The following is a 7,922-nucleotide window of genomic DNA, read 5'->3' on the forward strand; positions in this document are numbered from 1 at the left end:
AATATACATACATTTCTGACTAAATGAACAAGTTAATGGATAATATGAGCAAGGCCAGGTTTGATTCCAGTACCAAAAACTGTGACATTTTCAACAATTTCTTGTTTCACTATCTAACCAATAGCTCATCAGTCGAGTATGTGTTTCTTCAAATGGCTGCCAGTGAAAATAAAAAACTATCTGCAGGTAAGATGATAAGACCAGTTCAGCAACTGGTGATGGAAACAGGAATTATAAAACATGAGGTAAAGTTCTCTTTCTAAAATTAATTGGTGCATTTTAAGTGTAATTGTTTATTCATTGGGCCATTTACATATTTCTGCTTTTAATTTTAATTATGCTAGTTTTGGTCATCCTTACTCCAGATGTGCTGACTTCTTCTAAAAAGACAGTTTCTTTTTTTTTCTTTTAGCCACTTCAGTAGAAAACAGAACTGAACATTAGTTTCTTCATCATCAGTGACTTTTTTAAAAACCACAAAAAGACAGTTTCTAAACTTCTAAACGAAATGTAACAGAAGTTCAGGCGATGGTTTCTCTTTCTGCCAGAAAGTAGTGCATTGACAAAATATAAAGGTTGTTTTTGCTTTAATCATTAAAAAAAGAAAGAAAAAACAGACTTTTTCAATTGTTATTCTTCTAATTTAGTTCTAAATGTAAATGGACTGTACTTATATAGCACCTTTCTACACAACCAGGATACTCAAAGCGCTTCACATTACAATCTGTGTCTCACACAGCACTCTACCAGATCTCCAGCAAAGCTAACATATAAAATCATTTATGGAGACTAATCAGTGCCAATCACATTCATACACTGATGGGACACACATCAGAGGTATTAGGGGTGAAAGTGTCTTGCCCAAGGACACAACAACTGAAACAGCTGGACAGGAGATCGAACCGGTGAACTTCCAGTTCCAGGACGACTCCCCCTAACCACTCTGCCACAGCCGCCCATACAACTCTCAGGCACAAAGGATTGGTGCAGTAAAAATACAAAAAAATAGAGTTTTTGTTTTATTTTGAAATGGAAAAACAAAAGAACATGGATTTAAAACACAAAAGACTTAAAAAAATAAACTAACAAAATCACAGCTTCAGGGACAAACCATTCAGGTATTTTTACTGTACCAATCCTGCGTGCCTGAGAGTTGTACGGTTCAGCAGGTAAGAGTGGAAAGATGCAGGTTTAAAAGGTTTTTTTTTCCTATTTGTTACTTGAGGTGATGCATAAAGTCAGTGATGGATTGTGGTTTGCTCACATCAGACAAAAGTCCTGCTTAAATCCAGTGCTTCTGGTCTAAAAGTGGATATTTGCAAAGCTTGTGTCGTTCATGCTAGTCACTGCTAATTTTTAGAGTTGCTGCTGATGTGGGTTGGGATTGTCTGGAGGAGGGGTGTTCAGTCCTGGTCCCAGAGCGCCACTCTCCTGCATGAGGTTTCTCTGCGCCAACACTCCTGATTTGAATGAACACATCTGAATTACTTCTTTTCAGTTCATCTGTAGAACTCGAAGAGGTAATTCAATCGTTGATGCAGGTGTGCTGGAGCACAAGAAACAAGTAAAACGTAAGAAAATGACCCTCGACGACCAGAAATGTACACACCTGGTTTGGACCTTTTTGCTGTTTTTCTATAAAATGTTGTTACCTTAATAACAAAGGCTGCTACTCTTTGATGAACTTCTTTTTTATATAATTAGTGATGAAACTTGATGGCACTTCATTTGTTTTTTTGTTTTTTTGATGTTGTTCAACATGTATTTACACTGATTAATAAGGGCATTATGCCTACCCACCTTATAATGCTTGTTTTTCCAAATTAAACCTGATTTTACACACAAATGAGAGGTAAATCTTTATGTCTCAGATTTAATTGTCAAACATATCCCACAGATGATGGATTGGATGGTGATTTGGGGACTTTTGAGGCCAGATTAAGGCACTGAACTTGTTATACTTCTCAAACCATGCTGAAACCATTTTTTCAGCAGGAACAGGGTTTTATTATTCTGCAGAGCTGCCATCAGTGGGTCATGTTTCCACGAGGGGATGTAGTTGGTCAGCAACAATGTTTAGGTAGGTGGTATGTGTAAAAATAGCACCTGTGTGAATGACAGGAGCTTAGGTTTTCCAGTAGAAGACGTCTCACACTATCACACCATCCCCACTGATGAGTTTTTTTAATGCTGGATTCTGCTGGACCAGTCCTCAGCATGTTATAAAAGAACATAAACCAAACCACCATTTCTTTGTTAGTTCCTGGTTCTGTTCTGATTCTCACATGTCCGTTTTGTAGGCATTGTGAGTGCTGGCCCAACCAACTCAACAACAATGCATTCATGAAGTTGAGCTGCTTTGACTTGTGTTTTGTTCCATCAGAACAACATGGAAGTTTTCTGGATCTGACTCCACTGGATTTAACACATTTAGAGGAGCTGCATCCAGCGCGGTAAAGTTACACCAGTCTGGTAGGTGGAAAAACCTATCTGACTCACAGCACACTAGAATCTGGGACTGGGCAGTCGCTGCTGTTCCAGTAACTGCAGGACCTGGAGACAGAATGGTCAAAAAATACTATTTTGAGCCAAGTGTAAGACAGAGATAGAAGACAGGTTTGCCTGGAGTAATATCTCTACGACGGACATGTCTCCCAATCATTTCTACTGTTTTACAGATGGATCCCTTCTGAAGGGGCCAGCAGGTTCAGGGGTGCTGATTTTGCACAAACACAGTAAGAGAGAGCATAAATACCCTCTAGGTTGTTTTGCAACTGTATCTCAAGCTGAGATATATGCAATCCACCAGTGTGTGGCATCTCTCAAAGACATTCAGTGTACACAGAAGGAAATATTCATCCTAACAGATAGCCAAGCTGCTATTAGAGCTCTCAGAGGGCCACATTTTACGTCATTACTGGCTCGGGAGTGTGCCGAAGCAGTCAACCAACTGGGAAGAGATAACATTGTTACTGTTAAATGGGTACCAGGACATACTGGCATTTATGGTAACGAGAGAGCTGACTACCTCACAAAAGCTGGCAGTCAGGCTCACTTCAAWKRACCAGAGCCTGTTGTAGGTACCTCAACAACAGTCTGTAGGACTGCCCTACAGGATCAAACATCAACACTCAATCTGCTGGAGGGAGCTGACGGCCTGTAGACAGGCACGGGAACTGATAAATGGATCAAATCTTCACTCAGACAAGGAAAACTCTAAGTACACTGGTTGGAGTCCTAACTGGGCAAAATCTGCTCAACCACCACAAAATGATGATGTGACTTCATGAAAATGGTCTGTGTGATGCCTGTGGCATTGAATTAGAGACCTCTTTGCACTACTTAGACCACTGCGTGGCTCTGAGCAGTCAAAGAATAAGAATTCTTGGAGACCCCTTTATGGATCCTGAGAAGCTCCAAACACTGAGTGTTTCTAACCTTGTGTCCTTCATCTGAAGGACGTGAAGGTTTGAATGAAGACCTGCGTGTTTTTGAGGAGAGCACTGGGCCCACTTACAAGGCCCCCGCTCAAATCCACCCCCAGTCACCATAACCATATTCTTCGACTGCATTTGCTTGCCTGAACCTTTCACCTGCATGAGTGAACCATGGCTGCCATGACACTTTTACAGATTCACTTATTTTCACTCTTTGGACCACTGTTGATTGGGCCTGGCCACTGCAGCCTGTAGCGTCTCAAATGCTGGAAATACAGAACCAGATTAGATAACATCAGAGAATCTCATATTTTACCTCACAATACTTTTTATTCCACCATGATGCACACCAGTTTGCCACTTTTATTGTATAGATAATTGCATTTAGTATTATAATGCACAATGGGTCGTGGAGATATTATTGCCAGGCAAAGGCTAGAGAGAGAAAATCAAGCCACAAGATTAAATTTCAAAAATCGAACCTGATTGTTAGTAACGGCACCTCTCTCCAAACTTCCACACACTTTATAAAACACTCAGAGAAGGACCTCTGGACCTCTCACTATAAGACAGAAGCAGCCAGCAACACACAGAGTCACGTTTAATCTATCCACCTTATTTTCCCCCAGAGATACAGACACAGTCAATTGTTTTTTTTGTGCGAGACTTCACTGGCTTGCTAACTAACTTTTCACTGTATTTTTTATGCTTTACAGTCCTTGATGTCACAGTTATATAGAAAATGGACAGATTCTATTAACTACAAACTATTGGAAAAAAAATAGCTTAAACGCATTTATGCTTCGTTATTCTTATGTTATTTAACTTCTTCTTAGGATCAATAAAGTATTATCAGTCAACCAATCAATTAAATAATGACATTTGTACCTGTCAGTGTTATGTGTCACAGCTGTGGGCAAAAAAATATATTCTTTATAAAATGACCAGGAAGATTTAAGTTTATGTTCCATATCCTGAGTCTTTTATTGAAGTTGTTACTTGTACAGGAACTGTTGTTGGTAACTGGAAGACTCTTCTCTTCCTAAATAAAACTATAAATCATTTTCATGTCATGGGGACTGGTTGAATGATTTTAGGTCAGCCGAGAGATCAGATGGAGTCAGATTATTTAACAGAGAGGGCTCAATGTTTTACAAGCAGCCATCAGTCAGTTCAGAGAGACCAGAAAGGGTTGGGAGTGCAAGGACCCCCACACTGTCCCAGTATTCAACTTTCTTCTGTTTCCAGAGAGCATGCCGCAAACGTCCAACACGTTCACATTAGGAGAAGGGAAAAAAATACCTCATCTGATTCCTTTCTGCAAGGACTTTACCTGTAAAAAAAATAAATAAATAAAAAATCCCATTTCCTGGCAGACAGCAGCCTATGGAACAGGAGCCAGGAAAGCTGCTTTTGATTCATGCTAAATTGCACTCTCAACACAGAGCAGTATTCCTGTCCATTTTTTTCATGCCCTTTACACTACTTCACATTCACACATTCAGAACTTATACACACGACCACCCACTCAGGTCACGAAGCATTTATATCCTCCTGTTCCCAATAACTGGCTCTCTGCATCCAGAAAAACACTTATTTCATGTATAGAGGGTCTAATTTTAGACGTGTTTTACTCACTCCCTGTATAGACCCACCCTATTATGTCATAAACTCTGACTTAAGTTGAAACCACAGTTCCTGCTTTTGTTTTGGATTCACTGCTCATCATCCAGTAATTTAATTTTCACAATTTTTCACTGTAAAGGGAAAGCAATATTTTTTTGTGTGTCTGCATTAATTTGTTTGCAGAGTTAGCAAAATTATCTCATGAACCACAAAAAGTAATCACTGGATGCACGTCTACAGTTGATTCACTTGGAGTGTCTACCCAAATCAAGATGGCCGACGCAGCAAGGTAATGTTAGGAAATAAAAATGAGAATCAAAGAACAACAAAGAGCTCATTCAGTTTTACAGATATTGGATTGAAATCTGCTGCGTTCTCAGCTGAGATTGAGCCATCTAATGAGATCTGACTTAGTGTGCAAAATCTGTGCTTAAATCTTTGCCATTACTCATAGGAGTCAGCTGTCTGTTAGCAAAATTCCTTATGAATTGCTGGATGCATTTTAGTGAAACTTTCATAAAGTGGTCATTAGCTGTATGTCAACAAATGATTAATTTTTGGACTTAACCCAGTTTTAATAGCCAGCTGACTATAAAACACAAAAATGAATATAGTGTACAGAAATTAGGCTTAAATTTCATCACTTTAAAGTGGTAGGAACTGAACATCATCCCTGACACATACTTAGATTCTAATACACTGATCAACAACTTTGCCTAAACTTTAGATTACCTGTCAAAGTCAACCCTCATGTCTGTTTGCAAAATATTTAGTAAACTGAACAGATTTCAGCAAAACTCTCATGAATTAAAGAGTATATGTTCACAGCTGGTCCACTTGTAGAGTTAATCCAACTTGAATTTGCATGCAATAGCTAAAATAATCTTTCTTGACGAAAATGGCTATAACTCAGTGAACTTTATAGATGTGAAGCTGAGTTCACAGCACATATTCCAAGATAACACATTCTGTTCTTTTAAGGTGGAACCAAAACAGCCACAACTGTGTTTAAAACGTTGCCATGAAAGGCGGTGGGCGATATGCATTATTTCAAGATTCCTTAATATCCAAATGTTTGGCTGTGCTGAACTGAATTATAGTTTTGAAGATTATTTAATAAAGTTCTCTTTTTATTGCATTCGGGGGTTTTGATTTGTTCACATGAGAGCTTCAGGTTTGTTATCCTGGAAAACCTCACAAGAGAAATGACTTCTGCAGAGTTACTTTTCCCTCCTAATGGTTTTTTAACGGTGACTTACTGTACGGCCCATTTCAGAAGCACACTTCATAATGTTGTATTGTGAAGAGTTGGAAGAGATTTCTGCAACTCATTCACGCCTCTTAATCAAAGCTGCCATCTGAGGAGAGCGCCTCGTTCCTCTTTCGCTTTTCTCTGGTTCAGCTCTTTCCAGCAGCTCTCCTGCTGCGGCCGTCTTTGAGTCACAACCGCTCTGGAGAGCGACGCTAAATAGATCCAATCTGTTTTCTTTTCAAATGCTGGTTTATTAGGGATTTGACCGTGTCATTTATTTTCCAAAAGCAGAAAAAAAGTGAACATTCTGCTTTCTCTCTCCTTACTGTAAAAATGTTTTTTAGTGTTTAGCCTAAAGCTTAATTTCCTACACCTTTTACTTAGAGACGTGCACACGAAAACAAAACAAAACAAAATAAAATCAGCAAAGGCCGTGATTTATTTGCAGAACAAAATTGTGCATAACATAAATGTACTGAGGTGAAGTGGCTACATGAGTCATTCAGTTTTTTTGGATGTACGTAAATTAAGGAGCTGGAATAATAATTATAAAAAATAACGTGTTGAAGGAAAATAAAATAAACATCAAACAACATTATGGCTCTCTGTTAGCATAAAGCAATTATTTTTTTCAGCCATGTATCTGGGTTGGTTCAGCATCATTTACGAAGGCTGATTTAAACCTCAGCCTCATTTTTCACTCCAAATGTTTTCCTTTTTTTTAATAAATCAAACTGTGTTCTTTTCTGATTTCAGCACATGTATGTTTATTCAGTTAGATGTGTTGTTGTTTAACAAAACTCACAAATCTAACGTGGTGGAATTCAAATGGCTGTTTAAAAAAGAGGGAAAGAAATCAACAATTGATGGGAGTTTTGTGTTGAGGTTTTTATGAACAAATTAAAGTTCAAACATGAAGACAGAAAGATGAATCAGCAACTGTTTGAATGGCCACCAAAGGTGAAAGGGGGGTCATGATTTGTTTGTTTTACTGCAGTGTTAGTGATATAAATCACCAATTGATTTATTTTAATAAAACGCTCAAAAAGTAATCACTAGATCCAATAAACATCAGGAGTTTTCTGATTTAAGATGGCAGTAGCTAGTTAACATTTGCCAACTCAAAAATGGAAAGAGCTTGGTTAATTTTCTAGATATTGAGCTAAGATTTAACGTGGTAGTAGCTGAGAGTCATTTATAACACTTTCCTTGAGCTCTATGCACTGGTTTTGCTTTGGTTCAAACTGTCAAGGCGGATGTTCTCAGTGTTTGTGTTGGGGACGATTCTCAGATCCACCTGAGCTCAGTATCAGTAAACATGACAAAGTCTATTTTGTATTTGTTAATGTTGATTAGCTGTGGCAGCCATCTTGAATCGCACAGACTCCAAAAAGTGAATCTATTGTAAATCAGTTACATAACATATACCAACATCCCGATTTGGAGGAGACAGTTCCAGATTTGTCTCGCACAAGGGTGGGCAGGATGACGAAATGGCCCGTATTTGATAACTTTTCTCATGTGTTTGTGCTTCCAAGCTCTGTGTGTGTGTGTGTGTGTGTGTGTGTGTGTGTGTGTGTGTGTGTGTGTGTGTGTGTGTGTGTGTG

Source organism: Austrofundulus limnaeus, unplaced genomic scaffold (assembly GCF_001266775.1).
Source record: "Austrofundulus limnaeus strain Quisiro unplaced genomic scaffold, Austrofundulus_limnaeus-1.0 Scaffold162, whole genome shotgun sequence".
Taxonomy (NCBI): domain Eukaryota; kingdom Metazoa; phylum Chordata; class Actinopteri; order Cyprinodontiformes; family Rivulidae; genus Austrofundulus; species Austrofundulus limnaeus.